The sequence below is a fragment of the Pleurodeles waltl genome, chromosome 6 (assembly GCF_031143425.1).
Source record: "Pleurodeles waltl isolate 20211129_DDA chromosome 6, aPleWal1.hap1.20221129, whole genome shotgun sequence".
Taxonomy (NCBI): Eukaryota; Metazoa; Chordata; class Amphibia; order Caudata; family Salamandridae; genus Pleurodeles; species Pleurodeles waltl.
The window spans coordinates 1,381,734,580-1,381,741,840 of NC_090445.1; positions in this window are offsets into that span (position 1 = coordinate 1,381,734,580).

Below are 7,261 nucleotides of genomic sequence, written 5' to 3' on the forward strand. Positions count from 1 at the left end.
TGTGCATGTCACTCAGACAACCGCAAACACAGGATGATCAGTCACACCTGCACACATCTGCATACTGAATGGGTCTTCCTGGGCTGGGAGGGTCTGACACTTACATTTGAAAGACAGTGGCCTGCCCTCACACAATGAACTGCCAAACCCCCTATTGGGACCCTGGCAGACAGGATGGAACTGTGAGGGGACCTTGTGAACTTCTAAGCCCCTCTTTGAAGTCTCCCCAACATCAAAGGTACACTTTGGGAATTTAAACAGGGCTTCTGACCCTACCAACTCAGATACTTCTTGCACCACTGAGGAAGCTGTGGGTCTGCTCAGAGAACTGTTTTCAAGTGATGGAACATTTTGCCTGTTGATACTACAAAAGAACAAACGTGTAAATGGAGGCACTTCAACCCCTACTAAAGGGTGATATTATGAAACCACTTGCATTTGTACAGAGTCACTCCAAGCCAGACTGGGAGTGAATGATTTAAACTTACGAGTGGCTCTAGTTGAATTGCCCGGCCCATGTGTTTTGTGTGTGCGCCACTGTATAGTTATAGTTAAATCAGAATTTCCACAGAACATGCATTATTTTGGGTTGCTAATGACTTTGGCACCCTTCAACTAATCTCCACAAATCTTTCTGAAAACATGCTCTTGTTTGCCTAGTTTGTGCATGGAAGGTTTCAAAGTGATCCGTCAAGCTGGAGCTGAGAAAAAGGGGGACTCTAAACCCAAAATCTCAATGCATTTTCCATAGACTTCTTTAAGAACAGCTACCGCAAAAACTGAACGGAATTATATCACATTCCGCAGCAAGCGAAATCTTGGTTTTAAAATTAAGGCTCAAATTTTCATAACTATTTGTAAATCTAGACGGTTGGATCTACAAAAGGCTCACAGGAACGCCACTCTAAAACTAGGGTGATCTGATTGGCACAGGGAGCTTTTTTCCATCTCACTCTTGCGGGAGCAACAGCTCTGATTGGCTGCCAGCAACATGAGAGTAATGTTGCTTGCAACCATTAAGGGGACTTAGTCAGTGAGTGATGTCATAAGGGACGTCATAGAACATGTAATGAGTGATGTAATATGTCAGGTTGTAAGCAGTGCATGGCAGGGTTGCTAGATGTAGTTAAGTCTACTAACTACAACTGGTGAATGTCTGTGTTTTTTGAGTTACAAAATGTTAATGTCACTGACAGTCACCTAACTAAAACGTTACATTAACCTTTGGTTTTTTTCCAGTGAATTTCTAGTTTTTTTTTTTTTAAACAAATCAGATATTTTTCTCACACCTATTTGTATTATTACTCTAACTTTTAGTTTCTTCAGTGAATGTAGATATAGATCTAAAAACTGATTACCCAGTGGCGGCCACTACTGGGTAGTTCTAGCTAGGTCAGCTGACCAATAGGAAAACCATTTTTTATGTTGCTAATAACTTTGGCCCAGTTTAGCCAAGGTACTACATTGTCACTATATTGTCACTACTAGTTTGTGCATGGAAAGTTTAAGGGGGACCGGTCAAGCGGGAGCTGAGAAAATAGGATGGGTGTCCTTAAAGCAAAATCCCCATGCATTTTCAATAGACTTCTTTAAGAAGCGGTAGCGCAAAAACTGTAGAACAGAATTACACCAAATTTAGCAGGAAGTAAAATCTTGGTCCACAGATTGCACTTTTGTGATTTGGTGTAAGCAGCGGCCTAGAAAAAGGGGGCCCCAACACACAAACTATCCATGCATTTTGCATAGATTTTTTTTTAATGCGATTCAGCAAAAAATGCTCAATAGAATTACTATAAATTTGTCAGGAAGATAGATCTAGAAAGCATGCTTTTTGTGATTTGGTGTAAATCCGTTCAGTAGTTTTTGAGAGATTAAGGTTCAAAAATATTTGTATAAATGGACGATTGGGTCAGCGGAGGCTCAAGAGACTCTCACAGAAGTGCCAATCTAAACGGAGCATTCTACATGGCCCAGGGACCTTTATTTCCCTTTGACCAATTCACTCCTGTGGGAATCAGACTTCTGCAGGACCGAGCGCTCTGACTAGCTGCCAGCAACATCAGAAAAATGTTGCTGGCAGTCATTAAAGGTCTCAAAGGTTTTCAAACATCCCTGTCCTGAATGAGGTTTGAAAAAAAAAAGTTACAAAAAGAATGCAGGGTAGGAAAACGTTGCCCCCCTAGGATCCTCAGGGAGGGGACCAAGAGGGACCTATCCCTGGGGCCAAAATACAATCAATATTTTTGCTGAGATCTCGCAGGATTCCTGCATGATGAAAAACATCCTCACACAATATGGTGGATGGGCCACATTCTTCAATTATAGGTCTGCGGGAGTCTGGCCCCGAGGTAAGATTGTTTGTTTAAGGGGAGGGGAAGTGGCCCCTCTCGGAGCCATTACAGGGCATGACAAGCCAACCTCAGGGGCAGCATTACATAAGAGGAAAAGAACGCACTCCACCCCCCAGGCACTTTCAGCCCTGGGGACCCAATCCATCACGAGACCCAATGTAATAAATTAAGGAAGTGGTGCTGCTGACAACCCAAGGTATAAAATTAGGGAAAGGGTGCTGCTGATCCCCACTTCCCGATACATTATAGGCCCTGGGGAGCCCATCTCAGGGACGAAATATAGGAAACATGAATTTACTTTTTACAAAGGAGGTGGGATGGAAGGCCCCTCCTACCTGAGGCCTTAATGGACCCCATCCCCAGGGCCAGCCCACATGCTGTGTTCCAGGGACTGCACTTGCATGGGCAGGGAAACTTGCTTTATTGTTCCCGCCTGGTGGGGGCACTTTCAAAACTTCTGCGAAATGGTAGAAAACAAAGTCTGCTCCCAGTGGGCGGGAGTTTTGAAAAATGCTCCTGCCAGCTGGGAGCAGACAGTTGATCCATTTCCCTGCCCGCACCAATGCAGGCAGCGAAACCGATCACAAGATTGTAAATAGCTTCCCCCTGCAGGCAGGAGAAATTCCGGCTCCTGCATCATGCTGTGAGTTGGTTGTGACTGGGCGGGCCCTGGTGCTCACCCCACGGCCCCCAATATTGTGTATGGTGGGTGCCCTGGGTAGGCTTGAGGGTATCCGCCTAACTTAAATACAGGCCCTGGTAGATGGGGTTCCCAGGGCCTAATAAGGTTGGGTTCGGGGGCCAGGCAGCTTCCCACCGCTTTGAGAGAAAAAAAAAAAAAAAGAAAGGCCCTACGGGATGGGGTCACCAGGGCCTGATAAGGCTGGGGTGTTGGCCATGGAGGCCCCCCTCCTCCTTAAAAAAACAGCCCTCCCTGGGGGACAGGGTTAAAAGGGCCTATAAAAGGCTTGGGGATGGGGCCGTGAAGGTAAAAAAGGTTGAGGCTGAAAGGCCTTAGAAAAGAAAACCTTCCTAGTTCACAGAGAGAGTCTACTGGAGCTAGAGCAAAGTCAAACACCACTCAGAGTCCAGCAGAAATAGTGGCAGTGACAATGCAGCATCCAACGGAAACTAAAGGGCCCATGTTCCTAAGGAGGTTGTGCCTTGTTAGTGGTGGGGAATGATAGTAATCAGTGGTTTCTACCCTATTAGGTAATTTTGAGGATACATCCCAGGGGAAGTCTGGGGCTAGTCTATGGAAACAAGTGTCATTGGTGGGGAGGAATACTCTACTGACCCTAGAGGTAGGTGACCAGATGACATATGGCTATTTGAAAGCAGTCCTTATCACCAAGGTTGGTCTAACCTTGAGAAGTACCACTTGAGGTTCAAGGACAGTCTCAAGCTATCTAACTCATCTTTGGTGAATGTTGTTGGAATACTCTGGTAAGTCACTGAATGGTTGGGAGATGGGCAGCAATGTGAGTGATGTTGATGGGTGGTATAGCCTGATTTTAAATGAGGACATGCTCGCTAACTGCTTAACAGAGCTGAGCCTACACCTGAAAGATACCAAGCCCACTGTAATCTAAGAGATTGTAAGGAAGTCGGACAACTGGCTCAGCACCAGTGTCAAAGAAGGCACCTGGGGGGATGGCCAATGGGGTGGTCTGAGTACCAACCAGAAGAAAGAGGGGGAGGCAAGGCTAAACCTAAGGAGTTCTTGCAAGCCCCACAAAAGAGTTTTCAGGTGAAGGCTTTCCAGTTCTATCCTGAACAAAAGCCATGAGGTTACCATAGAAAGAAGCCCTCAGACCACTTTCCACCAAGTGCCATGGGTGCTACCAAAGCAGGTGCTTTAAGGGGGATCCCATCTGTGAGAAAAAGCAGCAACATCCTACTGGTGGGTCTAACCTGGAATGGAAAGTGTGGTGCTTGGGGATGAGGCTGCCCCAGTTAGTGGTGGAGGGAGTGCATAGGATATCCTAGAGTTCCTGGGTGCAAAGAGATGGTGCCAAAGGCCCATGTGCGCCTCACAATGCCAAGATGTACAGGCAGCGGGTCACCATCAATGGCCAGAGAATGGAGACTCTGAGAGATACAGGAGCCAGTATGACCACTGTTGCATCTGGTGTCCTCAGAACAGGTAGTCCTGGATGTACTCCATCAAGTTGTGACAGCAAGCAACCAGGTGAGCGAATACCCCCTCAGGATGTAATGAGCTAAATGTTGGCACTCTGGTCTCAAGTGCTTCTTGAAAGAAGCCACTGAGAACCTGGAAGCCAGTCAAGAAGTGATGAAGCATTGGTATAACCAGAAACCTACTTTGGTGGAGTACCAACAAGTCCAAGAAGTGTGGGTAGTGAAGCCTGTGGAGCTGGTGGACCGAGCCCTATGAGGTCAACGTACAGAAGGGGGAGGTCACATACCTTGTGGACCTCAAGACATCCATTAACTACTTAAGGGTCTTACATGTCAACCACCTCAAACCCCACTTTCAGAGTTTCCAAGTAACCATTCTCCAGTGACAGATGATGGTGTGGAAGATGGGAGTGAGCCTTTCTCTGACCTGCTGTCTTTAAGGAACAAGATAGGTAAGGTGATGACAACTTCTTTGGACTGTCAAGCGTTTCTGAACCAAGAGGTTAGTGGGTCGGAGGTTTTGGCATCAATTAAGAAGTTGACAAGTGGGAAGGCAGTGGGCCCCGACGGCATCACAAATGAGTTCTATATGATATTAGCTTATATTTTAGCGCCTTTTTTTATAACTTTGTTTAATTCAGTCTTGCTGGACGGATCCATTATTCCCCCTTCATGGGATGAGGCAACCACATCTTTAATTCTGAAGCCTGGCAAGAACCAGCAAGAATGTCAGTCATACCGCCCCATATATTTATTAAATTGTGAGTATAAGTTATTTCCGAACATCCTTGCTAACCGTCTGAGTAAGTCTAAGTAGTGTAATACAGTCAGTTGAGGGATTTGACACACAGTTTAATTGGAACCATCAATTTTGCTACTGAACGCTTATTGCCTCTGGCCATCCTCCCCTTTGACGCAACTAAAGCCTTTGACCAAGTCAATTATGAATATCTCATGTTGGTTCTCGACATTCTGGGGATCAGAGGCTCATTAGGTGAGTTTTTGAGGAAGGTTTATACCTCACCCACAGCGAGGATATTGATTAATGACTCCCTATCTGCTACAGTTAAAATTATGAGAGGAACTAGGCAGGGGTGCCCCTTATCCACTGCATTTGCACTGTATATGGAACCTCTGGGGCAGAGTATATAACAGAATACAGAGATGGTTCCCTTTAGTTGTGGGGAAATGAGCAGGAAGGTATTGCTTTATGGAGACAACTTGCCGTTATATACCTCAGACATAATTCAATCCCTACCACACAGGAAGTGGCCTGCTTTGGGAAGTTCTCAGGTTATAAAGTAAATGAAACTGAGATATTGTTGTGGAACATAGACTGGGAGGGAGGAGGTACCAAAGAGACTATTAGCTTTTTGTGAAAAAGCATTGTTCATGATTTTGACAGGCTTGTGGGTTGGAGCCTGTAGGAGGTGAGGAAAGAAGTGGACAGGCTGCTGGCAAAAAGGCAATCCTTGCCTTTGAAGATTTATGGGCATGTCAATATTATAAAAATGACAATATTGCCCAAGTTTCCTTTTTTATTTGACAATATCCCACTTACCTTCGGATGGTCTGTTCTAGGTAAGATTCAAGAGAGATTAGCATCATTCATATGGGCCTCCAATATTCAATTGTCTTGGAAGGAGCTGAGAAGACAGTTAGGTAAAGGGGAGTTGGAGGGGTTAGCTCTCACTGACATGCAGCTTTATTGTTGGGCAAACCACTTGATGTACTGGACGATGTTGTTTTCTTGCCCTGGCAACACTTGTATGGAGGCTCTTCATAAGGCCATGGTGGAAGGTGTTCGGAATGGAGGTTTCCCACAAGAATTTGGGTCCCCATTTTTTAAATCCCATATTATAATGAGTTGGCACCAATCTGGAATTTTTGAAAGACTGCATATCCAGGCTGTTGAGATGTTGGGTTTGCAAGACGGGGGCAGCTAATGGTGGGTGACAATTTATTACTGTGGGATGAATGGTCAAGGCTTGTGAAGTCATGTATGCCCTGAATTAAATATTACCAGCTAGCCACTTAGTTTAAGGTTAAGAACTCAACAAACTTTGTGCCTAGTGGCATCATCGAAATGGAGCTTAATGGAGTTAAGTCCATGAGGAAGGAAGTATTCAAATGGTATTAGAGTCTGGAAGAGGCTGCTGAGGTAAAGATGAAGCCGGTTTTCAGTTTATGGGCAGACAACTTACCTCAAGAAGAGTTACAGCAACTTTTAATTTACTATATTTCACTGTGTAATTCTCCCATTTGAAAAAAAAGACCTGTTCGCTCTCCAAAAAATCTATTGGACACCTATGACGCTGGCGAAGATCAATAGGAACAGGCATTCGAGGTGTAAAAATGTGTGGAAGTTTGCATGCCGATGACATTCAGATGTTTGTCAACTACCTGGCTCGGACTCACATTTGGCAGTTCGGTGGGTAAGATGATCGGAAGTATGCTTGGAAGGGCAGTGGAGGTAAGCCCTAAGTTGGTATTATTTAGAACGCTGGGTGAATTTGGAATCAGGCAAAATATGTTTCCTCTTGCTTCTCCCTGCAAGGAAGGAGTTTTATAGGAGATACTCCCAGCTGGAGCCTCCAACTTGGTCAAACTAGTGGAGATCGGAGATCAGTGATCTATGCTAATGAGATCAAAAAGAACACCGTAGTGTGGGGGGGGGGCCTAACCAGTCAATGTGGGTCCCTCTAGTGAGGATGCTGAAATAGACATGGTCCAATTTATATACCTCTATTTCTAATATCAGTGTAATG